Source organism: Bubalus bubalis, chromosome 7, assembly GCF_019923935.1.
Source record: "Bubalus bubalis isolate 160015118507 breed Murrah chromosome 7, NDDB_SH_1, whole genome shotgun sequence".
NCBI classification, from domain to species: Eukaryota; Metazoa; Chordata; class Mammalia; order Artiodactyla; family Bovidae; genus Bubalus; species Bubalus bubalis.
In genome coordinates this window covers 11,511,945-11,538,702 of record NC_059163.1, presented here as the reverse complement: position 1 = coordinate 11,538,702, position 26,758 = coordinate 11,511,945, and positions in this window count along the sequence as shown.

Here is a 26,758-nt window from a genome sequence, read left to right as displayed (position 1 = left end):
GTCACTTTGGCCTAACTAAGGACTTTCTCCAAATTTCAGAGTGGTCTGAGGCTCTTTCTATTCAACTCTTCTATCCCTCTCTCCTTTCACAGATATCAGACTTGGTCTAAGACTCTCCGTATCTACTTCTCATCCCTCCTTCTTTAGTTTTCACAGGCACTTATTTTTCCCACTATGATTTTTTTTAATTTAATTTTTATATGGCATCAGCCTATTGCAATGTTGTGTTAATTTCAGGTGTACAGCAAAGTCATTCAGTTATACATATACATATATCCATTCTTTTTCAGATTCTTTTCCCATATTACAGAATATTGAGTAGAGTTCCCTGGGCTATACAGTAGGTTTTTGTTGATTATTTATTTTATGTATGCTGTGTGCGTGTTCAGTTGTGTCTGACTCTCCATGACCCCATGGACTCTAGTCTACCAGGGTCCTCTGTCCATGGAATTTTCCAGGCAAGAATACTGGAGTAGGTTTTCATTTCCTACTCCAGATCTTCCCTACCCAAGGATTGAACCTGCATCTCTTGCATCCCCTGTATTGGCAGACAGATTCTTTACCACCGCACCATCTGGGAAGTCCATTTTATATACAATAGTGTGGACATATCAAGCCCAGACTCCCAATTATCCTTCCGCCTGATCTTTCCCCTCTGGGAACCATGCTTGTTTTTGAAGTCTATGACTCTGTTTCTGTTTTGTAAGTTCATTTTTATAATTTTTGAGCCATCTCCCAGTAAACCTCATGTACTTCTAATCTCATCTTTCATCAGAGAGAAGGCTAGAATAAAAGAAATTAAGTGTACTCATTCTTAAATTTTTTTGCTATAATCCAAAAGCTAACTTATGCCCATGACATACTCAACACTCAAGAAATAGTAGTTGAATAAATGCCTTCTGCATTCCAGTTGCCTGTAATATTGGAGTAATGGGTAACAGAGACAGGAGCCATGATGTAAAAAGGATCTGTGATGAGAGAAGCATAGATCAAGTTCTTTGGTTGGAGAAGATTATATTGGAGAGACAAGCAGAGAGCTTCATGGAAGGGGACCATTCTATACAATGAGGTTTGCTTGAGTGCAGAAAAGTCGAAGATGTTCATTAGTAGAACTACAGAAACAGTACAAATGAAATAGAGAGCTCTTTTTCTATTACACAGCTTCTACTGGCCAAGCAAGTGGTGACACATGACTGGAGTAGCTTTACAGAGCATAAATGGGGAGCAGAATGGACAGGAGGACTGGCGAATGGATTGTGTGTGAAATTGTACTCTTTTATGGTTCCATTTCTTTTCCTCTTTAAATTGTAGGATAAATGCTTTACACTGTTGTGTTGGTTTCTGTTGCACAACAGTATGAATCAGTCATAAGTTTACATATACCCTGTCCCTCTTGAGCCTCCCTTCCACCTCCTGCAATGATCCAGAAAGGAGAATGTAGTTCTCTCCAAACAGGGCTGCCCAGTAGAATCACAATGCAAGCTACACACGAGCCACACATTTGTGACTCAAAATTTTCTGCTATGTGCATGAGAAAATGGGTGAAGATAACTTAATAATATATTTTAAATATCCAAAGTATTGTTACTTCATCATGTAATAAATATAAAAGTTATTCATGAGATGTTTTACATTATTTTTTATTAAGATTGAATACATTTTCAAAATCTGACATTTTATACTGAACAGCGCATCTCAGTTCAAACCAGCCACATTTGAGTGTTCAGTGGCCATCTGTGTCTAGTGAACACCTCTACTGAACACCTCAGTTCTTGTCATTGTTGCTCAGTTGCTCAGTTGTCTCTGAGTCTTCCTGACCCCATGGACTTTAGCACACCACTCTTCCCTGTCCTTCACCATCTCCCAGAGCTTGCTCAAACTTATGTCCATTGAGTCAGTGATGCCATTCAACCATCTCATCCTCTGTCGCCCCCTTCTCCTACCTTCAATCTTTCCCAGCATTAGGGTCTTTTCTTCACAGAGTAAGTTCTTTGCATCAGGTGGCCAAAGTATTGGAGCTTCAGCTTCAGCATCAGTCCTTCCAATGAATATCCAGGGTTAATTTCCCTTAGGACTGACTGATATGATCTCCTTGCTGTCCAAGGGGCTTAAAGAGTGTTCTCCAGCACCACAATTCTAAAGCATCAGTTTTGCAGCGCTCAGCTTTCTTTTTGTCCAATTCTCATATCCATACATGACTACTGGAAAAACTATAGTTTTGACTATACGGGCTTTTTAGAGGATTGGCTTTGGAGAATCCAGCTCTTGCCCTGGCTAAGTGTGTGACTGTGAGCACATCAGGGGATCTCTGGGTCTCAGTGGCCTCAGATGTATAATGATGAAAACTCTATCCAGCTTTTTTTTACCCATGACATTATTGTCTGTGCTTTGTTACAGGCACAATTCTATGTGCCTTGCAGCACAAATTTAATTTACCTAACAACTCTATGAGGTGGGTATACTATCATCTCCTGGTGCTATTAGAGATAAGGGTGCTGTGAGAAAGAGAAGTGAATGACTCATCCAGGGTCACCCAGTGAGTAAGTGGTAGAGTGAGCATTCAAACCCTGGCCATCCAGCACCAGAATCCATGTTCTTATCTTTCTATCATGCTGTATCCCTAACAGAGCTTTGAGACTCCAAATTATAAACAATAACAGCAATGAAACAACAGCAAAGCAAAGTGCTCAGGAGGCAAGAATTTCTAGACACAACCAGGGGGTGACTCTGTAGACAGCAGAGTTGAATTCTATAATGGAATTTGTATAAAACAAACTCTATTATCCCCAATCTAATACGAACTTGTTTCTTGACAGGCTTGGAATTAATTTCTATCCAAATAGAGTTTTAAAAAGTTATAGTCTTTAACATTTTATAGCACCGAGCAGTTTAACAAGCACTTTCATATGCATTCACACATTCAGTCACTACAAGGGAACTATCATTAATTTTCTTTCCAGGAAAGTGAGAGGAAGTTCAGAGTGGCAGAGAGACTTATCCATTGTCATAGAGTAGGAGGTCTTGAAACAAGGTCTCTGAATTAAAGCCTGCCAATCTTCCTTGGCATTTTTAGGCCTGTTTGTAAAGCCCATGTACACTCGAATGAACATTGTTGTCCGGATTATCGTTTGAAAGAACTGTATGTCTCTACACAGGTTTTTTGCACTTGTTATTTCTTCTACTTCAACAGTAAATAATACCCATTCTTATAAGTTAAATGATTTCTCACCAAGGGATGGTGAAGTCCTAATCCCCAGTAGGTGTGAATGTGATCTTATTTGGAAATAGGATCTTTGCAGGTGAGCAAGTCAAGATGAGGTCATTAGGTTGGAAGCTTTTAATCCAGCGTGACTGATGTTCTTACAAAAAGGGGAAATTTGGACAAAGAGACAGACACATACAAAGGACAGATAACGTAAAAACAGACAAAAGATGGCCATCTACAAATTCAGGAGCACTTGAGGCTTCCAGAGGCTAGGAAAAAGGAGGAGTAGATTCTCTTTTACAGATCTCAGAAGGAGCCAACCCTACAGTCTTAGCTCAGACTGTTATAATAAATCACCATGGAAGGACTGATGCTGCAGCTGAAACTCCAATACTTTGGCCACCTGGTGCAGAGAGTGACTCATTGGATAAGACACTGATACTGAAGACTGAGGAAAGGAGAAGGGCAGGAGGAGAAGGAGTCGACAGATGATGAGATGGGTGGATGGCATCACTGACTCAATGGACATAAGTTTGAGCAAACTCCAAAGATAGTGAAGGACGGGGACGCCTGGCACACTGCAGTCCATTGCAAAGAGTTGGATATGACTTACTGACTGAGCAACAACAACAATGGCCTATGTGGCTTATTTACAAGAAAAATTTATTTCTCACAGTTCAAGACGTCTGAGAGCAGAGTGCCAAGGTGGTCAGGTTCTGGTGAAATCCTTCTTTCAGATGTCTGACTTCTGTCTGTGACGTCATATGGTGGAAAAGAACAAGAGAACTCTCTGGGGGTCCCTTTTATAATATAATATCACTAATCCCATTCATGGGGTTCTATCCTCATGACTGAGTTACCTCTCAAAAAACCTCACTTCCTAATGCCATCACATTGGGATGTGGGATGTCAACAAAGGCATTTTGGAGAAACACAAGCATTCAGATCATAACATCTGCCAATAGCTTGTTTGGGCTTCTAGTCTTGAGAGCTGCAAAACACTTAATACCTATTGTTTAAGTCATCATGGTCTGTGGTTCTTTTCTATAGCAGCCCTAGGAAACACATACACACGTGGCCTTTTCGCAACTCTGTGCTGTATTGTGATCCCTTCAAAGATGCTTTACCTGAACGTCACCTGTCTCATTACCGGGAACCCTTTCACCAGATCATTTCCTTCTTTATCAATTTCTGGGGAAAAAAAAAAAAAAACAAAAAACCTTGTCTGCCTGTGCCAAGTCCACCTCTTTAAATTAGAATGCTCTCATTGTGAAGGCAAGTATCACATGTGTCTTGTTCATGGAGCATGCTTGGCATAAAGTGCAAATAAACTAAATATTTACTGACTGGTAAAAAAGGGGGAGTGGGGAAGAAAGCCAGGTATGAGGGAAGGAAGAAAGGATGAAAGGAAGGAAGGAAGGGAGGAAGGAAGAGAAGGAGGGAGGGGGGATATTAAAGATGGAGTTGGATCTACCTTTTGCAAAAGTACTTTGCACATTACAAGGAAATATGTGGATATTAGTGATCCTATCATCATTATTACTGCATTTTTTATTGTGTTTGAATCAATTTGTGCACCATTAGATCTGGACTTTAGTGGCTGACTTTATTTTTCTGGGCTCCAAAATCACTGCAGATGGTGATTGCAGCAATGAAATTAAAAGACACTTACTCCTTGGAAGGAAAGTTATAACCAACCTAGACAGCATATTGAAAAGCAGAGAAATTATTTTGTCAACAAAGGTCTGTCTAGTCAAGGCTATGGTTTTTCCAGTGGTCATGTATGGTTGTGAGAGTTGGACTATAAAGAAAGCTGAGCACTGAAGAATTGATTCTTTTGAACTGTGGTGTTAGAGAAGATTCTTGAGAGTCCCTTGGCCTGCAAGGAGATCCAACCAGTCCATCATAAAAGAGATCAGTCCTGGGTGTTCATTGGAAGGACTGATGTTGAAGCTGAAACTCCAATACTTTGGCCACCTGATGTGAAGAGCTGACTCATTTGAAAAGACTCTGATGCTGGGAAATATTGAAGGCAGGGGGACAAGGGGATGATGAGAGGATGAGATGGTTGGATGGCATCACCGACTTGATGGACATGGGTTTTGGTGGACTCTGGGAGTTGGTGATGGACAGGGAGGCCTGGTGTGCTGCGGTTCATGGGGTTGCAAAGAGTCGGACACGACTGAAAGACTGAACTGTACTGAATGGAAGATATCTGCTGTTTCCTTGAATGTGTTTGTCCACAGTTTTATTTCGTCTTCAACTACTGATCCTTTTGACTTTGGAGTGTAGCAATCCCAAGATTTCCTAAAAATAAGTATTTACGTTATTAATATGCTTGCTCATTTACTAATTGCTTTTTTTAAATACCAGAGCCTCTTCTACAGCTGAGGTTTGTGTAACCTTTATAGATCTTACTTTACTTCTAATTACATGTGTTCCTCATTTGAGGCTAAAAGTAACTCTTGTCACCACTCCTGTCAAATTTGATTCATGACACCTTAATTATTATAATTTCTTTTTCCTGCAATAGCAGCAAAAGTGTCCACATACATTTTTGTTAGGTCAATTCTTCATGCAAAAAAAATGGCAATTTGATTTTAAGGAAGTGGAGTTTTAGATGGGGTCCTTATATTTGCCTTTCAATAGGTGAACCCCTTTTATTCCTTTCTCATTGGGGATTATTTCTTGTGAGGACACTATTATTGTGCAGTAGAAAGAGAAGCTGAATCAGACACCAGAAACTCAGTTCAAGCTCTAGGTTTGCAGTGTGTCCTTGTAATGGGACCTTGAACAAGTTACTTAAGTTTCCTGGCCTGTAGGTTCCTTACCTTTAAGATGGACTCAGTGACATCACAAGTCTGGGAGTAGCCCAACTGGGATGACTTTAAATGCAGATTGACATCCCCCATGAATTGCAGAGTTTTCAGAAAATGACACAGGCTTCCCTTGTGTTGTTTCTTCTTTACCTGCATTTGCTTTCACTATTTCCTAGATTACATCCGGTAAGATTAGACGGGGACAAGAGAAAAGAAGAAAGAGACAGAGAGAGACAGAGGCAAGGAGAGACAAAGACAGAGAAAGCCCTCTGTATAGCTGGTCCATCCTTACATCTCACCCTAGAGCAAAGAAGAGGCTTTGGTTGGAAGCAGGAAGTGATTGCAATGCTCGCATAGCTGGAGGCATGTGTGCCTGTGAGAAAAAGACAAGGACCTTGCCTCCATACACCAGCTCTGTCACCAGCTAATCCAGAAACCTGAAAAAGAATGATTTAACGCCTCACATCCTCTGTTTCCTTATTTGAAAACAGTATTTGTGAGGTGAAAAGAGATTTATGTAACAAGTGTTTGAGGAGTGTGCCTCATCCATTCCATTTGACAGTATGCCTTCTATCTTATAAATTTTGTTGAACCCTTATGGCTACAGGCTTTGGGAATCTTTATGGATCTGCAGATTTGCAGGACTCCTTTTCCTTGCTCTTGTTTGGGCTTGCATGCTCCCATTGCTTGGGAAGCACTTTGGATGCTGAAGTTCTGGTGGGACCAGATGGGAACTGAGAGAGAGGGACAGGGAACTGAGAATTCGAGATCCTTTTGAGTGGAGGTAACAATGCTTCTCTTATAATCTTGTGTGAGAAATGGGGAAGCATGTTACCCCCTGGAGTCCCTTAATACATACCTCAGTCAACACACATTTGGTGCCAGTTCCACAGCTGGTGGGCTTTAACACTATCGTCACCTGTTTGCCGCCCATTCTTTCCGGAAAAGAGAGCATAGGGAATTGTTGCTGTTGTTCAGTCACTCAGTCTTGTCCAACTCTTTGCGACCCCATGGATTTTGCGACCCCATGCAGTTCCATGGACTGCACCATGCCAGGCTTCTCTGTCCTTCACTGTCTCCTGGAATTTGCTCAAATTCATGTCCATTGAGCCAGTGATGGGGGCTTCCCTGATAGCTCAGTTAGTAAAGAATCCATGTGCAATGCAGGAGACCAGGGTTCGATCCCTGGGTTGAGAAGATCCTCTGGAGAAGGGAAAGGTTACCCACTCCAGTTTTCTGGCCTGGAGAATTCCATGGACTATATAGTCCATGGGGTCACAAAGAGCTGGACATGACTGAGCGACTTTCACTTTGAGCCAGTGATAGGGGATAAAAGACAGTAATGGAGCCACCTCAGAAGAACTCCAACAACTTTCATTATAAAATGTCATTTTCTATTGAAGAATATAGCCATTTGTGCTGTGCTGTATTTCTTCTATTCCCCCCTCCACTCTCTCTACATTTGTTTAATCTGCCCAGGATCCTGAGGCCGCATTGCATACTCTACATCCATGAGCCCCTTTGTTCCACCTTCAGGGCAGCCCAGTCACCAGGCAGTGAGGTTCAAGTCTGGATAGAATCAAGGACTAGGTTGAGGGTTTTTTTACTTGGCGTCTTTCTCATGGCTGAGTCTCTGGACCAAGGACTACTATTCCTGGCAGGCAGCCCCCTCCACTCACTTCTCCTCCCTCTAGGTTCTGGGATTTTCTTCCTCCTCTGGCAACTACAAGCCTGGGAGTGACAATTGCCCTTTCCACTGTTCATGACCTTGCACTTTCCTCAAAACCTGCCTGTTCTTTTGTAACTTGTTCTTTTATTAACACTCTGCACACAACCCACTTTGTGCCATCTGTCACTGCCTAGGCTGGCCCTGACTGATGCAGATAACAACCCACTTTGCCAAGGGTCTGTTCTTCTTTCCCACCATGCAGAATTGTCGCTGGGAAGGGGGCTCTCTGCCAAGGGATTGCCTTACCAGACCCTTTGCCCCAGTGTGGGTCACGTGACCAGTTGGGGCCAATAGCGGGCAAGATGCCATGAGGAATGCTTTGTTGTGCGGTCCTGCACTCTGATCTGTTTCTGAGTCAATTTTGGAGGCTGCTGCTTGAGGCAGAGTTCTCGCAAGACGTGGAAAAAGTCTCCATTCCCACAGTCACTGAAGAAGGGGAACCTGCTAACCTGAAAAATGAGTGAGAAATAAAATTTTAATATATTAAGCCACTGAACCTACACATTGTTCTACTGGTTAGCCTACCCTGAGTAATAGAAAGAAGTCACTATTTGATCTTTGAATATGTGATTTTTAATCTTCCTGATACACCTTTAATCTGAGGATGAATATTATCATTTCCAGATGTGGAAATGAAGACATAGCGAGTTAATCCTCCAAGGTTGCACAGAGAAGCATGTGCTCTAGGCTGAATTGTGTACCTGGCCCCCAAATCAGATGTTAAGGTTCTAACCTCAGCACCTCAGAATGTGACTGGATTGGAAAATAAAGTCTTTAAAGAGATAATGGAGTCATTAGGGTGGGCTCCAATCCAATAGGGTGGGCTGATCTTGTAAGAAGAGATTTGAACACAGACAGACACAGAGGGAAGACAACGTAGCAACACAGAGAAAAGAGGGTCATGTACAAACCAAACAGAGAGACTTCAGAAGAACAAGGCTTCAAGGCTTCTTGATCTCACAATTCTAGCCTGAAGAACTGTGAGAAAATAAGCTTTTATAATTTAAACCATCCAGTCTATGATAACTTGTTATTACAGCCCTAGCAAACTAATACAGTATCATTCTGCTAAGTCACTTCAGTCGTGTCCGACTCTGTGCGACCCCATAGACAGCAGCCCACCAGGCTCCCCCATCCCTGGGATTCTCCAGGCAAGAATGCTGGAGTGGGTTGCCATTTCCCTCTCTGATGCATGAAGCTGAAAAGTGAAAGTGAAGTCGCTCAGTCGTGTCCAACTCTTAGCGACCCCATGGACTGCAGCATACCAAGCTCCTTCATCCATGGGATTTTCCAGGCAAGAGTACTGGAGTGGGTTACTGAGGTGGAATATCACATACTCCTTTCTCCCTGACTCCTGGGACACAGTTACAGTCTCAGCTCTGGAGCCTGTACGTAATCAGACAGATTGGTGTGCAGGAGACAGCTGGGTCAAACTAAGAAGTAACCTGGCATGAATTTTTGAGTGTCCCCATCTCCTTCCCAGGGCTTCCTAGGTGGTGCAGTGATAAAAGAATCCTCTTGCCAATGCAGGAGAAACAAGAGAGGCGGGTTTGATTCCTGGGTTGAGAAGATCCCCTGGAGTAGAAAATAGCAACCTACTCCAGTATTCTTGCCTGAAAAATCTCATGGACAGGTGCCTGGTAGGCTACAGTCCAGGGATTACAAAGAGTCGGACACAACTGAGCGACAGCACATGGCACTCACATCTCCTTTTATCTACTCCCTCCACTTTCTCTAGCAGCACTCTTTCCCCTTTTACCTTGGGGCAATATTTTCATGATCTGGTTCAGTCAATGTTCCCACCTACATTTTGCAGGGTGGGAATTGTAGCTCTGAGAAGAAAAGCAGCATTTCTGAGGGATCAGCTTATTGTCCTGCATCTTCACAGTTCTGCAAGGAAACTGGAGCTCACAGAGGCTGAGTGGTTCAGCCACAGACATCAGACATGAGGTCTTTTGACCTTCATATCATCTCTCTGTCCTTACAGAGTAGACAGAGGCAAATTGTTCTGCAAAGGATGATACCTCCTTTCAAGTGCTATGAATTATAGAATATTTTCATATTAAAAATGCTTCTGTGCTGTTTAGAAAAGGACAGAATTGATATTGAGTGATGAATGAACCCCTGCCAGATTCCAGCGATGTAAATGAGCATGGTTTTAATATGCCAAACAGTACAATGAGAACCTGAGAACCCACAATCACTTCATCACAGGAGGAGAGACTAATACTGGGGCAGGAGTCTAATTGCCTTTGTTTTTGAAGCAGCTCAGTTTCTGAGTAACATTGGGGTGAGCTCAGTTGCTGAGGAAGTGAAGTGAAGTGAAAGTGACTCAGTAGCGTCTGACTCTTTGCAATCCCATGGATGGTAGTCCGTGGAATTCTCCAGGCCAGAATACTGGAGTTGATAGTCTTTTAGTTTCAAATTTGATTCATCATACTGTTGACTTCCATTGGCACAAATAGTCACCTACAGCTGGAATGAGACAGTCTGGGAGCTTCCAGTTGCAGGATCTTGGACTGATCCTTTACATTCACCGAGACTCCATTTTCTCTTCACAAAATTGGAAACAGTAAAAATAACTAGATGGCAGGTTGGTTGGAGTAATTAAACATCTTCAATGCCTAGTTCAGCTTTTGAGATCTCATGTTTGATCCATCAGTTTTAATTCTGTCTACCCTACACATCAATTTTTCACTCTCTACAATGTGTGTACATAACACTTGGATTGTTTAACTCTCAAGGCGGTTGTCTGGGTTAAATTAGATGATGCGTTTGCAGGCAACTAGATTTTTATACTGTTGTTTCCATGTAATGCTGTAGTAGTGATTCTTCCAGCTATTGCATCTCAGATCTTTGTGCATGAAAGTGGTTCAGTAAATGCTTATCAAATTGAATCATATTCAATCAAACCGCCTTGTTTAAATTCTACATTTGTATCGACGAAAGAAATCCACAAGTATTGTTTCTGAAGCAAGGCACTAAAGTTGTTAGCATTTGTATATTAAAAAAGGAAAGGGAAAACAACCTGAGTATTGACTCAAAGTTGCAGTGCCTACTACAGATGACAGAAGGACACGTTTGAAGCAAATATACACTGCAGACTGCAGACCTACCATTTCCTAACACACAATGAGTGCACTGCCAAGGTTCCCAAACAAATAATTTTCATTTCCCCAATCACTCTGCGTTCAGTAAAATTGCAATCATTTTAAGGAACACCCATATGAGAAAATTGTAAAATATATTTCTAAAGATGATCACTGAATGGTCCGTGTGAATTCTAGGTACAGATTTCCAATCATTTCACCTTGTGAGATTGCACAGTAATCAGATGGTGGAGTGTGGCACGTCTTCATCTCAAAGTCACTAAAGAAGTGGTGAAAATGCAATGTCTGATTTTGCCCCACATTAAGCAACATGGTGCTGGAAAAATGTCAGTTGGATTTTTCAGAATTTTCTGAAAGAACAACATTACTCAGTTGGCCAGATGGAATACCTGTTTCACAGGCTCTTAACTCTTGTCGAATCCTTACACTGTTGTTGCTGTCGTTTAGTCTCTCTGTCCTGTCTGACTCGTCGTGACCCCAGTGGTTGTAGCCCCCAGGCTTCTCTGTCCGTGGGATTTCCCAGGTAAGACTACTGCAGTGGGTTGCCATTTCCTTCTCCAGTGGATCTTCCCAACCCAGAGATTGAATCTGCATTTCCCACATTGCAGGCAGATTCTTTGCACTGAGCCACCAGGGAAGCCCCAATCCTTGCATACATATATCCATTTAGAGATGGGGAACATGTGTACACCCATGGCAGATTCATGTTGATGTATGGCAAAACCAATACAATATTGTAATTAGCCTCCAATTAAAATAAATAAATTTATATTAAAAAAAAATTTTGAATATATTACCTTAGGCCATTCTTACAATAACTTGATGAATTATTTCAATCCTTACTTGATAAATAAGCAAACTAAAAATCAGATAAGTTTGCTACATGAGAGACTAAGTGAGGAGCCTTGACTCTCCATAAGAATCACCTTTGATGTTTATGGGAAAATTAATGACTTAGCGGGTAAAGAATCTGCCTGCAATGCAGAAGACAAAGGAGACACGAATTTGACCCCTATATTGGGAAGATTCTCTGAAGAAGGAAATGACAACCCACTCCAATATTCTTGCCTGCAAAATCCCATGGACAGAGGAGCCTGGTAAACTACAGTCTATGGGGTTGCAAAGAGTTGGGCATGACTGAATGATTAAGTGTGTGAGTCAGAAACTAAGAAACAGAAAACAAACAAAAAAAGAAAGTGTATATTTTTAGCACTCCTCTGTATATGCAAATCACCAGGTCTGGAGGAAAGGTCCAAGAATCTGTATGATTTAAATATCTTCAGGGATCTGAAAGGGATCTAAAAAGCTTAAGAGCCACCAGAATATTGAAAAGAACATGGATTCTGAGCTTGTATCGGAATTCTGATACAGTCTGGTTTCTCTAAAAAGCTGAGAGTAAGACAGAAGTTTAAGTGTGTGAGGATTTTATTGGGATATGTGGTTCCAGGGATCTGGCAACAAAAATAGGAGAAGAGAGGAGGCAAGAAAGGAAGAAAAGCCAGTGCAAGGCTGCTCACGGATTTATCCTCTGCCATGATGACCGGGTACACAATCCAAGAGGCCACATGGAACGAACTTTGGGACTGTCCGCGTGGGGAGATCCATTTATGCACTGGTTCCATACCTCTTGGTCAAAGATTAGCCATAGCCGCATGTCCAAGCTGCACAGGAAGGACAGTTTAAGAACACAGAGATCTGTAGGCTGAAGGGAAAATGCTCAGGTCAAAATCGAATGGAGGTGCCCTTAGTCTGTGCCACCTTGAAGCTGGTCTGCTTCTGTGCAGAACTGAGGCTGTGGCAGAAATAAAAGAGGATCTGAAGAGATGTCTAAGAAGTACCCAACATAACCCCCATTCCATTCCCTGCCTTCTGGGTGACCTTGGACTTCTTACCTAAGCCTTCCTCAACCTCAGCAACTGCAGGGATAAATGTTATAGAATTCAGGGGTGGATTCATCTTCCAGTGTTTAACATAACACAATGTCCAGCACATAAACCAGGAGTGGAAAACATGAAATCGCCTTGCCATGTTTCTTTTTTTAAACACAAAGAGTTCTGAACCTCTTTGTGGAGGCTGGCCTCCTCTAGATATCCACAGGGATCATCTATAGGAATCTCTCACCTCATCCACTGAAGAAAGGAAACAAAACTGGAGATTTTTCAGGAGATGAGGGAGAAGCCTACACTCCAAAGCCAACAACAACACAAAAAGTCACCACATTTGTTCTTTGGAGCAGAGGGAGAGGCTTGATCTTCAAATACAGATTTTTCAATCAGAAAAACAACCTAGGATAAAAGCTGGTATATTTTTTAACATAAAGGAATGGATAAAGCCTCAAACACATGCACTCAAAGAAGAAAAAGTAAAAGAAGAAAGACTAAAAGCACACTGTGAGGGCCTCCGGCGCACAGATACACACATTAATTTTAGTTTCTATATGTTTAGATTTGTTGTTGTTATTCAAATGCTAAGTAATGTTCAACTCTTTGAGTCTCCATGGACTGCAGGACACTAGGCTTCCCTGTCCACTATCTCCTGGAGTTTGCCCAAACTCGCATCCATTGATTCAGTGATGCTATCCAACCATCTCATTCTCTGTAGCTCCTAAGGGACATCAACCCTGAATATTCACTGGAAGGACTGATGCTGAAGCTGAAGCTTCAATACTTTGGCCACCTGATGCAAAGAGCTGACTCATTGGAAAAGACCCTTATGCTGGAAAACATTGAGGACAGGAGGAGAAGGGTGCAGTAGAGAATGAGATGTTTAGATTGGCATGACAATAAGATTCTAGATAGCACTACGCTGGTGCACAGTATTTAACCAGCCATGGATGTCCTCAAAAGATTTACTGAGAAAAGGAGAGTAATGAGTACATTCACAGGAAGAGTGGGGGGTGGTCTTAGGAAGGCACAACTTGGACATAACTTAGTCATTCATGGACTTAGTTCATTGAGCCCATCTTTGTTGGACACTTGATAGAAGATGGCAACACAGAAGTAAATAGGATCCTGTCTATTGACTTCCCGATGGCTGTTCTTATACACATATTCATGATACCTGAGGTTGCAGACAACAGAATTTTATTCTGTAGAGATCACACAAGTCTTCCAGAGGTAGTGATGTCTGAGCTGAATTTCAATGTTCATATGCAATTCACCTGGTGTCCAAGAAGAGAAAGAGCTCAGTCTATGGAGAAGTGAAAAAAAAGATCTAGAAGAAATAAAATTAAACTTCTGGTACACTCCAGTCTCTCATACTGGCTCACATACATTAAATAGCACAGGTATCAGAATAAGAGACATCTAACTTCAGTTTCTTGCTTGTTTATTTACTGATTATTTGCCATCTTTGCATCACACTAAAGCTTGGACAACTTGGACAGCTTGAGTAACTTGCCCCAAATTGACCTCCCTGGATAGGTATAGTAGTGAAGAGCAAGCAGACATAAAGCCTTACTCAAGGCTTGCAAAGTGTAAGGTTTCAATACCCTTGGCTATTATCACTCAGTGTGATGGAAGCATGAAGGTTAGTCTTCATAGAATCCTGCCAAAGGGTTTTCTATAAATAAGCCCTTTTTTCCATGTATCCATTTCAGCCAACAAATGGGAAGCTCTGGATCTGGAGGAGGTGAAATTTCTGGTCATCAAGGAAGGACTTCCAAGAAAGAAGGTAAAAATTGTTTATCCAAATTCTCCACCGCCAAAACACATCTTTGCTTCCTTATCCGTCTGCTCCCATTCTACTTACTAACCAAGCTTCCCCAGGGAGCACTGATTTCAGGAAAAGCAAAGTTCTGCTCCATGTCAGCCCCTCAGAGTCCGCTGTATCTAATGTACTCCCAGCTTCATTGTACCACGTCATTCTTCTCTTCTGTGATGCTTAACTTTTCTTCACCACATTTAAACATTTCTAGTATAAGATTTGTTTTTATTTGTGATTCGTATATGCCTTGACCACTAGAATACAAGCACTACAAAGCAAGGGCTCTATTCCCCCCTGCTATTTTCTTTAAGGTAATAGGTTTTCAAAAAATAATCATGGATGTGTTATTATTATACATAGTAATTATGGATGTGTGAATACATGATTAATTAGTAAACATGGGAATACCAGTGATTTGGAAGAGAAATCTTCATAGTACCAGTTCCTCTTTTGTATTCTTTATTTTACTAAATTGCACAAAATTCCTTTCATGTATTCCAGCCTCAAACATGAGTAGTCTCTGATACCTTCCCTGCTCTGAAGCTCTCTCTACAAGTAAGAAAATGTTCGGTTATGTCATTAATTCTACCTTGTAATTATGTATTCCTTTTTCCCTATCCTAGCTACTGGGATCATTGCTCACATGGCTCACCTTTATAACACCTGGATTGCTCTCTCTTTTCTTTTTTTTTTGTATGTCCATCTTCTTCGGTTTCCAGGCAGTAATCAGAAAAATCTTTCTAAAAAAAGCATCTGACTGTGTTAACCTATTCAAAATCTTGACCATGTTTTAGAGGAATTTTTAGTTTCTCCAGCATTATTCTGTTCTTTAAATTTGTATCCTAGGGTCTAGCAATAATGAACTCCTTGCAGCAATTTCAAGCTTGCTTCTAGGCATTTGCGCAAGTATTGCATAGCATCTGGCATTTCTATTCACTTTTCTGAGCCCCTTGTGAGCCTATAAACTTCTTGAATTAGAAGACTGCATCTTGTTTATCACTGTATTTCCACAATCTACTAGAATCCATAGCACATCTATGTGTCAATACATATATAAACAAAGTAATTTTTATATACCAATATCTTGTGTGTTGGTTAGAAAATATTAATCTTCTTGGGTTTGATCACCTGGGAAAAAGTAATTTCCAATTAAAATGTTCAGACTCACACCCAGTCTCTGTCCTGTCTGACTCTTCGTGGCTCCATGGACTGTAGCCTGCAAGGCTCCTTTGTCCATGGGATTTTTCAGGCAAGAATACTGGAGTGGGTTGCCATTTCCTCCTCCAAGGACTCTTCCCAACCCAGGGATAGAACCTGTGTCTCTTGCATTGGCAGGAAGATTCTTTACCACTGAGCCACTTGGGAAGCCCCCAAATATTGAGGATGACACTAAAACTTTGCAATACCTCTAAGGCACGTGCACTCTTCCTCTCTCTAGCATCAATATTTGCTACAATTGGAAAACCAACCTTAAGAAAATCTATAGCTGAACAGGATGGCCTAAATGATGCTTTTCCTCTTTAACTAAAAAAAAGAAAAATGAAAAAGAAAAAAAGTAAAAAATAAAGCATTACTTTCTGTACTCTCCATCAGCCCGTCTGTTGCTTACAGGCCATCCTGGTGACAGCTACAGAAACAGGCTGACTGTGAACCTTGCCTCCGGCTTCTTGAGAAAGTCGCATCTGTATACGCTTGTGTTCAGAAGCACACAGGAGCTTATTTTTTCAAGAGTGCTGCAGCACACCACATTGAGAATCTACAAACAAAGCATGTTTGTGTTTATTTTAAAGGATAGGAAAAGAACAAACACTTCATTAATTGGCGGATTGGAAGATATATGAAAGAGATATATGAAACAAAGTAAAAACTTAAGCTCAGTGGTTAGAAGCAAATTAATAATAGCTATTATTATATTAAAGAGGAAGAAGAGGAAGAGAATGAACAAGAACAAGAAAAGGATGGTTGTGGGCTAGAACTTATATCCCCGGTGGGACTAATTGCAAAGAATCTACCTGCCGAAGCAGGAGACGTGAGAGACTCAGGTTTGATCCCTGGGTCAGGAAGACCCCCTGGAGTAGGAAATGACAACCCACTCCATATTCTTGCCTGGAGAATCCCATGGACAGAGGAGCCTGGCAGGCTATAGTCCCTGGGGTCGCAAAGAGCTGGACACAACTGAAGTGACGTAGCACAGCACACACTGGATTTACTGAGTTTTGTAGCAGAAAGTTAGTCCAGAGATTACTGGGTTCCATGTTTTTTGCTTTGTTTTGTTTTGATTTTTGTACTGTGGACACAAAAACCCAGAGCACTGAAGTGAGTTATAAGGTCACATGGTTTAGAACACAAGTGATCACCCAAATCAATTTTGATTTAAGAAGCGTTCTCATCTAATAACCTCACTGCACATGAGATTTCTTAGCTACTTCAAGGTAACCCAGTTAGAACACTCAAACCTTATGCTTGATAGTTTCTGAATAATTTTCTTTTCATATTATTTTTCCTCCTGGTGAATCTAAATACTGAAGATGTTCTGAATCATGGAAGAAATATAATCAAGTTTGCATGCTCAATTCTAGAAATGAAAAGAACTTAGATTTGGGGAGTTGGACAATTCAGAACTTAGTGTCCATTCTGTCAAATACTGTCTAAAAACCTGGGGCAAGTTTAAATTCATATTCTTAATTTCTTTTTTGTAAAATAGTGATAATAATCCTCAACATAAAGGCAGTTGGTGAAGTCCAGGTTTAATTATGTACCTTAAGACTATGGTATAGTACTTGGCACAGTGCTGTTGTTTAGCTGCTAAGTCATGTCCGACTCTTTGCAACCCCATGAACTGTAGTCAGTCTGCAGTGTCCATGGGATTCTGCAGGTAAGAATGCTGGAATGGGTTGCCATTTCCTTTTCAAGGACTTCTTCTCAACCCGGGGATCAAACTTGAGTCTTTGTTTCCTGCATTGCAGGCAGATTCTTTACCACTGAGCCACCTGGGAAGTCCCTACAAACTCTCAAATAGCATGTATATGCCATCAATACTTCTTAGCCAATGGAAGTAATGAAATTTATGATAAAGAAGTATTCCAAAATACAGCTTTGAGTGCTACTTTTACATTATCAAGTGATAAGAAGTTGTTAATTTTAAAAGGATTTAAGTGTATGCTGCCAATAAACAACACATTAAAAAAATCCATAGGAAGCACTTAAAAGTGCATCTGGCAAGTGTGTTACTCTGTGTAGTGCACTGGTGAGAGGTCTCAGTAGGATGGTGGGATCAAAAAGAACACAGTTTCTCAAGGAGCTATAGTACTTTATCCATTGGAAAAGCTCCCAGTGATACATATATGTTATATATAAACATATATGTAAACACATATATATAATTAGTTTCATGTTTAACTGAACTCATTAAATATAAAACTGATTACTACAAAGAAAGTTAGAATCTGAGTGATTTTGTATTTTCACGTCATGTAAGATGACCAGGGGGTGCAGTGGTAAAAAATCCATCTGCCAATGCAGGAGATGCAAGAGACTTGGGTTCCATCCCTGGGTTGGAAAGTTACCCTGGAGAAGGAAATGGCAATTCACTGCAGTGTTCTTGCCTGGAAAATTCCATGGACAGAGGAACCTATGGGCTGCAGTCCATGGGGTTGCAAAGAGTCGGAGATGACTGAGCAGACACACACATGAGATGACCATGAGACGATTGAACACGATTTCTTTCTTTCTTCTCCAAAAGATGATACCATCAGTCAGTTCAGTTCAGTTCAGTCGCTCAGTCATGTCCGACTCTTTGCGACCCCATGAATCACAGCACACCAGGCCTCCCTGTCCATCACCAACTCCCGGAGTTCATTCAAACTCACGTCCATTGAGTCAGTGATGCCATCCAGCCATCTCATTCTCTGTCGTCCCCTTCTCCTCCTGCCTCCAATCCCTCCCAGCATCAGAGTCTTTTCCAATGAGTCAACTCTTCGCATGAGGTGGCCAAAGTACTGGAGTTTCAGCTTTAGCATCATTCCTTCCAAAGAAATCCCAGGGCTGATCTCCTTCAGAATGGACTGGTTGGATCTCCTTGCAGTCCAAAGGACTCTCAAGCGTCTTCTCCAACACCACAGTTCAAAAGCATCAATTCTTCGGCGCTCAGCCTTCTTCACAGTCCAACTATAAATAACCAGAAATCACAGAAAATCATGTTACAGTTCTGGCTTTATCTGTCAGTGAACTATGAACTCACATCTGCCATTTACACTCTCATTCTCAGTTTCCTCGCTTGTGAAATGTAGAAAATGATAACTCTTTCCATCCCCTTCAATTCCAGCCCTATCTTAAGGGTGAAGTAAAATGCTTACACTAAATAGGTGTCAATTCATTTCTTTGTACAGGCAAGGCCCCATCCTCACAGGGCTAACTAGTTAGTGAGGAAAAGAGGAAAGAGGGGAGGGAAGAACCATGTGAGGACCTGAACCAGGAGGAAGGAGCCTAGCAGTAGCATCAGACTTCAGTTCAGTTCAGGTGCTCAGTCGTATCTGACTCTTTGTGATCTCATGGACTGCAGAAGGTAAGCCAGCCTTCCCTGTCCATCACCAACTCCCAGGGGCTTACTCAAACTCATCCACTGAGTCAGTGATGCCATCCAACCGTCTCATCCTCTGTCATCCCCTTCTCATGCCTTCAATCTTTCCCAGCATCAGGGTCTTTTCCAATGAGTCAGTTCTTCACATCACGTAGCAAAAGTATTGGAACTTCAGCTTCAGCATCAGTCCTTCCAATGAACACCCAGGACTGATCTTCTTTAGGATGGACTGGTTGGATCTCCTTGTAGCCCAAGGGACTCTCAAGAGTCTTCTCCAACACCACAGTTCAAAAGCATCAATTCTTCGGCACTCAGCTTTCTTTATAAAGTTATTCTTTTCCACCTCACCAAAAACTCTGTCTCTAAGAATTAATTTTATGTTGGGGTACAGAGCTGGGATTCAGCTTCAGGGCTCCAGGTAGAGGCAAGCTTGTCACATACAGAAGAAAGACAGCAGGCTGTTCGGGCAAGGGAAATAGACTTAGCTCATTATATCATAGAAATCAAGGGGAGAATCTTCGAGAGGGATGAGAGTCACATTGTACACATCTTGCCAGCCACCTTATCTTAGATTTTGAGATCAGAAGGGGTCCTCTAAAGGATTTTATACAAAGTATTTTTTTATGATTGGTCTCATGAATCATACATGGGTTCATTTGGCAACTCGAATGCTAAAATGTCCCTGAGTCAGGAACAATGACCTTCTCAGAAACAAAGTTCCTACTCCTATTCCTTTATCTCTTTCCCTACCCCAAACCCGACACCTCTTCTCTTTGTCTAGATTTTTCAGTTTTGTGAACAGCTCCCATCTCTCCATACCCTTGACACTGCTTCTGCCTTCAAGAGGACTCATCTGAGAGTTCTGTATCTAAGACTGAAGCTTCTACCACAGGCTAAGAACCTTTCTCTTCAGTAAGCGGTTTTAAGATCATGTCCACCTTTTCCTTGACTCAGAGCTGTCATGCTATATCATGTTGCTGCTGTATCAAACTCAGAATTGCAGAGTCTAGAGAGATGTTAGAAACCTGTGTTTACAGGTTCATCTCCTCTCCAGTGCCTCAAAGTGAAGGGCTGGACTAAATCCTGCTTTTGAATTCAGTTCTGTTTAATACAGTGGCTGGCCCAAGAGCAATACCATAAATGTGGGAACAAACAACAGATAAGGAAGCTGAGGCCCAGTCGTATATGAGAACTGTGGCTTCCAGCCCCATGTGCTTTCACTTGAGAAAGTGTTTGGCTCATCCTTAATGCTGGGGGATGACCATACTTCCTCCCAAACGAGACGCTGTAGGCCACAGGCAGGAAGTGCCACGAGTCTGATGTTCTAGTTCATCCCCGCCCCATGGGACTCTGTCTCTCCTGGGGAAGTGGAATGACTTAATTTCATTACTGAGTTTAGAAGTTGAGAGCAAGAAGTAAGTTGCAGGCACCCCAGCACTGGCCTGCTCAGTGCCTGGTTGACTTCCATTGAGGAAACTTAGAAACTGGAGTCTGGTCCTTCCTGGATTGGCCTGCAGGTCTCCACCTCTCTTTCTCTCTCCCTCCCTCACAGGATTAGTACCAGTAAGGAGAATTCTATCTCCTTGTTCTTCCTGGCAGCAGCAGCTTTTCTGCTCTGTGGGGAAAAGGCAGCTCTACTGGCCCAGAACCACTTGTGATTATTGGGTGGCTCCTTGGAAGAAAAGCTATAACAAACCTAGACAGTGTGTTAAAAAGCAGGGATAGATATCACTTTGTCAACAAAGGTCTATTTAGTCAAAGCTATTTTTTTCCAGTAGTCATGTAAGAATGTGAGAGTTGGACCATAAAGAAGGCTGAGTGCCAAAGAATTGATGCTTTCAAACTGTGGTACTGGAGAAGACTCTTGAGAGTCCCATGAACTGCAAGGAGATCAAGCCAGTCAATCCTAAAGAAAATCAACTCTGAATATTCGTTGGAAGGACTTTTGCTGAAGCTCCAATACTTTGGCTACCTGATGTGAAGAGGCAACTCATTGGAAAAGACTCTGGTGCTGGGAAAGAATGAAGGAAAAGAAAAGAAATTGGCAAAGGATAAGACAGTTAGCTGGAGAAGGCAGTGGCACCCCACTCCAGTACTCTTGCCTGGAAAATCCCATGGACGGAGGAGCCTGGTAGGCTGCAGTCCATGAGGTCGCTAAGAGTCAGACACAACTGAGCGACTTCACTTTCACTTTTCACTTTCATGGATTGGAGAAGGAAATGGCAACCCACTCCAGTGTTCTTGCCTGGAGAATCCCAGGGAAGGGAGAGCCAGGTTGAGAGGCCGTCTATGGGTTCACACAGAGTCGGACACGACTGAGCAACTTCACTTTCACTTTCAAGATGGTTAGCTAACGTTACCAACCAATTCATTACCATGAATCTGAGCAATTTCCGGGAAGATGTGAAGGACAGGGAAGCCTGGTGTGCTATAGTCCATGAGGACAGAAGTAGTTGGACATGATTTAGTGACAGAACAACAGCTTGCTTTTTTATCATCTCAAATAATTTGCAAACATATTGTCATTTCTTCAAATAGCTTTAAAGTACTATTTTCAATGTAGAACAGAGTTATATTGTATGGCTGAAAAAAGTATATCCCATTTTCTTTTACTTCATTACTCAGGAGTGTGTTATTCTAAATAACTTTTGTGGTAAGATACTTGTGGCGGATTCATGTTGATATATGGCAAAAACAATACAATATTGTAAAGTTAAAAAATGAAATTAAAAAAATTAAATTTAATTAAAAAAAAGAAAATAAATAAATAAATAAATAAATAACTTTTGTGGTAAGATAGGCATTCAAAAGAAATAATTAAGCCTAATTCACAATCAAGAGATAATTCTTTTTTAACATACATCAATAATATCTACTGTTTTGTTGTCTGCACCCAGAGATGTATCAGAAACATTTTTCATGCTATTAAATAGTTTAAAAATGTTACTTTTAATGGCTGAACAGTATCCCATTGTACAGGTAAAAATTCTGTATTCCATTACAGTTTTCTTTTTTTTCCTTCTTTTTAAAGATGACCTGTGGACAAACCAGGATTGGCTCTCTTGATAGATAAGGAAGAGGAGGCTTAGACTGGTGAGTTTCTTTGCCAAGGTGGCAGACCTATGGTGGTTCTCAGACTAGAACTCAGGGTTCAGGACTAATGGGTTCTGCCTCTGGTAGGGCACATTCTCTTCATATCAGAAAGGTTAATTGAATTTATTATGCATTTTTCTGAGCAAACACCCACCCACACACACACACACATTTTTTGGACATAAATCACAAAGGAAATAAGCCAACACCCAAAGATATGGTTAGCCTTTTCATGAGGGATCGATGAATTCTGCTGTAAAAACAAACAAAGAGTATATTGTAGCTTCACTTAGCTATAGTTATGCTGTTAAAACAGTAAAGATGGTCACATAATTCCTATTATACTACTCTCATTGAAAAGTTCCCTTTTCAATGAAGAAGATTCATTGGATGGATTTAAGCCTGCCCTGACACAGAGCCACAAGACACAAAGCCACAAGAAATAGACACTTGCTATGGAAACTCACTAAATGCTTGATAATGCTTAGGAGGGGTGATGACAGTAGAAATTGATTAATTTGGAAACTGATTGCAGCCATTTGAATGCTTAATGTGTGCTGGATTGATCTACTTCCAGGATGGATTGCTCACATCGTTGTTGGCAGGAGGATTCAGTTTCCTGTCATATGGGCTTCTCTGTAGAGCTGCTTATTGGATCTTCACAGCTTGGGAACTGGTTCCTCCAGAGTGAGTGATACAAGAAGACAAGGCAAATGCTACTCTAGCTCTTAGGACCTAGTCTTGAAAGTGACATTGCCATGGCTCCCAAAGTGTGCTGTTGGTCACACAGAGATACCCTGTTACAATGTGGAGGGAAACTATACAAAGACATAAATATCATAGGGAATTAGCAGGGGACATCTGAAAGGGTTGCTAGCATAGAACCCCCAAATATTGATGGTCAGAAAACATGCTTAGAAAGCTGTGTAAGCCTCAAGAAGGGTGTTATCTCTATTATTCTCTTTAGATATGGTCAAAGAGGACAATGGAAAGAGAAAGCCTTCTCTAAGTTTGGATTTAAGAGCCAGAGGGCAATGCTGGGAAGCTGCTCCTGGAGAGAGGAACCAGAGGATGATCAAAGCATATTTCTTAGCTTGAGACAGTGGACACTCACTCACAATAAGAACCTAGGAAAATGCACAAATTCTACTGTCTAGTATTATGTACTGTTAATCTTCCCCTTACACACGAGGGTGTTCATTTTGGTTATCCTGTCTGAGAAATGGAATATTTGCTGCTCTATCAGTAAACAAAGGATGTCACAGTCATCAGTGGCTGCGGCCCTTCAACATGAGCCAGTGAGCCCTGAGGGAACTTGGGAAGGAAAGAATGTCTGCTATCTCAGTTCAGTTCAGTTCAGTCACTCAGTCGTGTCGACTCTTTGCAACCCCATGCATCACAGCATGCCAGGTCTCCCTGTCCATCACCAACTCCCAGAGTTTACTCAAATTCATGTCCATTGAGTTGGTGATGCCATTCAGCCAACTCATCCTCTGTTGTCCCCTTCTCCTCCTTCCTCCAATCTCTCTCAGCATCACAGTCTTTTCCAATAAGTCAACTCTTCGCATGAATTGGCCAAAGTATTGGAGTTTCAGCTTTAGCATCAGTCCTTCCAATGAACACCCAGGACTGATCTCCTTTAGAATAGACTGACTGCAGCCCCTCCCTTCAGTCCCTCCCTGCTGGGGCTAAGTCTCTTCAGTTACGTCCTACTCTGTGTTACCCCATAGACGGCAGCCTACCAGGCTCACCCATCTCTGGGATTCTCCAGGCAAGAACGCTGGAGTGGGTTGCCATTTCCTTCTCCAATGCATGAAAGAGAAAAGTGAAAGTGAAGTCGCTCAGTTGTGTCCGACTCTTTGTGACCCCACAGACTACAGCCTACCAGACTCCTCCCTCCATGGCATTTTCCAGGCAAGAGTATTGGAGTGGGGTGCCATTGCCTTCTCTGTCAGCCCCTCCCTACTTACTGTTAACCCTAACAAAACTCAGGATGTAGAAACACAGGATACTGGTCCCAGATAGCTGATGTGCATACCAAGGGAATGATTTCAGTAAGCCAAGATTCTTGCATCTTCCCATACATAGAAAAGAGCTAAACCCCTTAACTTGAGATACCTGGTTTTCCTTTCATTGTTGTTGTTCACTCACTAGGTTGTGTCTGACTCTTTGTGACCCCATAGACTGCAGCACACCAGGCTTCCTTGTTCTTCACTATATCCCAAACTTTGCTCAGATTCACGTCCATTGAATCAGTGATGCCATCCAATCACTTCATCCTCTGTCACCCACTTCTCCTCCTGACTTTAGTCTTTCCTGCCAGCAGAGTCTTTTCCAATGAGTTGGCTCTATGCATCAGGTGGCCAAAGTATTGGAGCTTCAGCTTCAGCATCAGTCCTTCCAATGAATATTCAAGGATGATTTCTTTTAGGATTGACTGGTTTATTTCCTTGCAGTCCAAAAGACTCTCAAGAGTCTTCTCCAGCACCACAAGCATCAATTCTTTTGCAGTCAGCCTTTTTATGGTTCAACTCTCACATCTGTACATGACCACTGGAAAAACCATAGCTTTGACTATACGACCTCTTCTTTAATTAGCAATACTCTTTTGATGTTCATACTACCTGCCCCTTGCTACAAAATTTCTATATAACATGCTCCCCCACCTTGCCTCCTTGGAGCAGTTCTCTCAGGGTTACCTGAGATGCTGCTTCCTAGGCTTGAAGTTTTAAAAAAAACTCCGCCAAAGAAAACATAGCTCTTAATTTTTAGGTTGTGAATATTTCTTAAGTTGACATGCCCCTGTTTTACCCAATATATTTTGGATATGTGGGAGAAAATCACCGGTCTTTTTAGCTTATAGTTCTCTGAATCAGAGGAACCGCCTTTGAATCTGATGTGGAAAATATCATGAGATCCTGGATCTTGAGTTTGATGCCATTTTTATAGGAAGTTTTTGTTTCTGTTTTCATGGAAAGAGAGTGAATATTTGTGACCAGAAGTATAGACTACAGTATATTTTCTTATTGTAAAGCAAATAATAACTTTGCCTTTCCTACTTCTGTGGGAGTGGTAACTTTCCCTGTCCAGTGGTTGCTAGGTTTGGGCATGGACCCAATGTTTTGGTCAATGGAAATAAAGGAAGAGTTGATGTGCCATTTCTAAGCATAAAATAATAATCACTGGGAATTTCCTCCAGATTTACAAACTCTCTTGTACTCCTGCCCTCCACCATAAGAAAATAATATTCAAGATGACTCTCTGTTTTTGAGTTCTGGAATGAGAAGACAGTTCAGGCTTCCTGAACTAATTGATAGTTTAGAACAGAATCCTAGCATCTTATATGTGTGAGAAGTAAATATTAATTGTAAGTCATTTAAATATTGAAGTTGTTTCTTACACAACACCATTACAGCAAAAACTGGAGGGCATAACGGGCATAAGGAGGGATGTTTGGAAAAGCAAGGACCTTTGTGATCATATAAAGAACTCTTTCTTATTGTGTCTAAGACATCACTTTGCTGACAAAGGTCAGTTTAGTCAAAGCTATGGTTTTTCCAGTAGTCATGTATGTGTGTGAGAGTTGGACTATAAAGATAGCTGAGTACTGAAAAATTGATGCTTTTGAACTGTGGTGCTGGAGAAGACTCCTGAGAGTCCCATGGACAGCGAGGAGATCAAGCCAGTCAATCCTAAAAGAAATCAGTCCTGAATATTTATTGGAAGGACTTATGCTGAAGCTGAAGCTGAAGCTCCACTACTTTGGCCACCTGATGCGAAGGGCTGACTTATTGGAAAAGCCTGATGCTGAGCAAGATTGAAGGAAGGAGAAGGGGACGACAGAGGATGAGATGGTTGGATGGCATCGCTGACTCAATGGACATGAGTTTGAACAAACTCTGGGAGATGGTGAAGGACAGGGAAGCCTGGCATGGTATAGTCCATGGGTTGCAAATAGTCAGACATAATTGAGCAACTGAACAATAACAAGAAGTCACTGCATGTTTTTTAAATTTGGTGAAATACATAAAACATAAAGTTTGGTATTAAATTTTAAGTGTTCCGTTCAATAGCATTAAGTGAATTTACATCGCTGTGTAACCATCATCATTATTTATCTCTGTAACAGTTTATCATCCCAAACTGAAATTCTGTATCTATCAAATAATTACCTTTTTTTTTTTAAAGGAAGGGGCTACTCATACATTTCTGAGCTGTCAGCACTTTATGTTTGTGCCAAAGTAAATGACCCAAGTATTTTCATTGATGTTTCTGCTTCCTACCTTTCCACTGACCCCAATTCAAATTGTGGACAGGCCAGCAACCCGTTTTTCCAATGTAAAAACATAAGTTCCTAGAAATTAATGTCCCTTTTTGTTCTCTGTAAAGGTCTACACTCATTGAGAGCTGTCAGTGGAAGAGAAAGGGAAATATGGGTGGAATTTTGAGTAAGCAGGGAAAGTGGGGAAGAGAAAGAGAGAAAAAGGAAGAGAGAGAAGTGGTTGTGTGAGTCTGGTA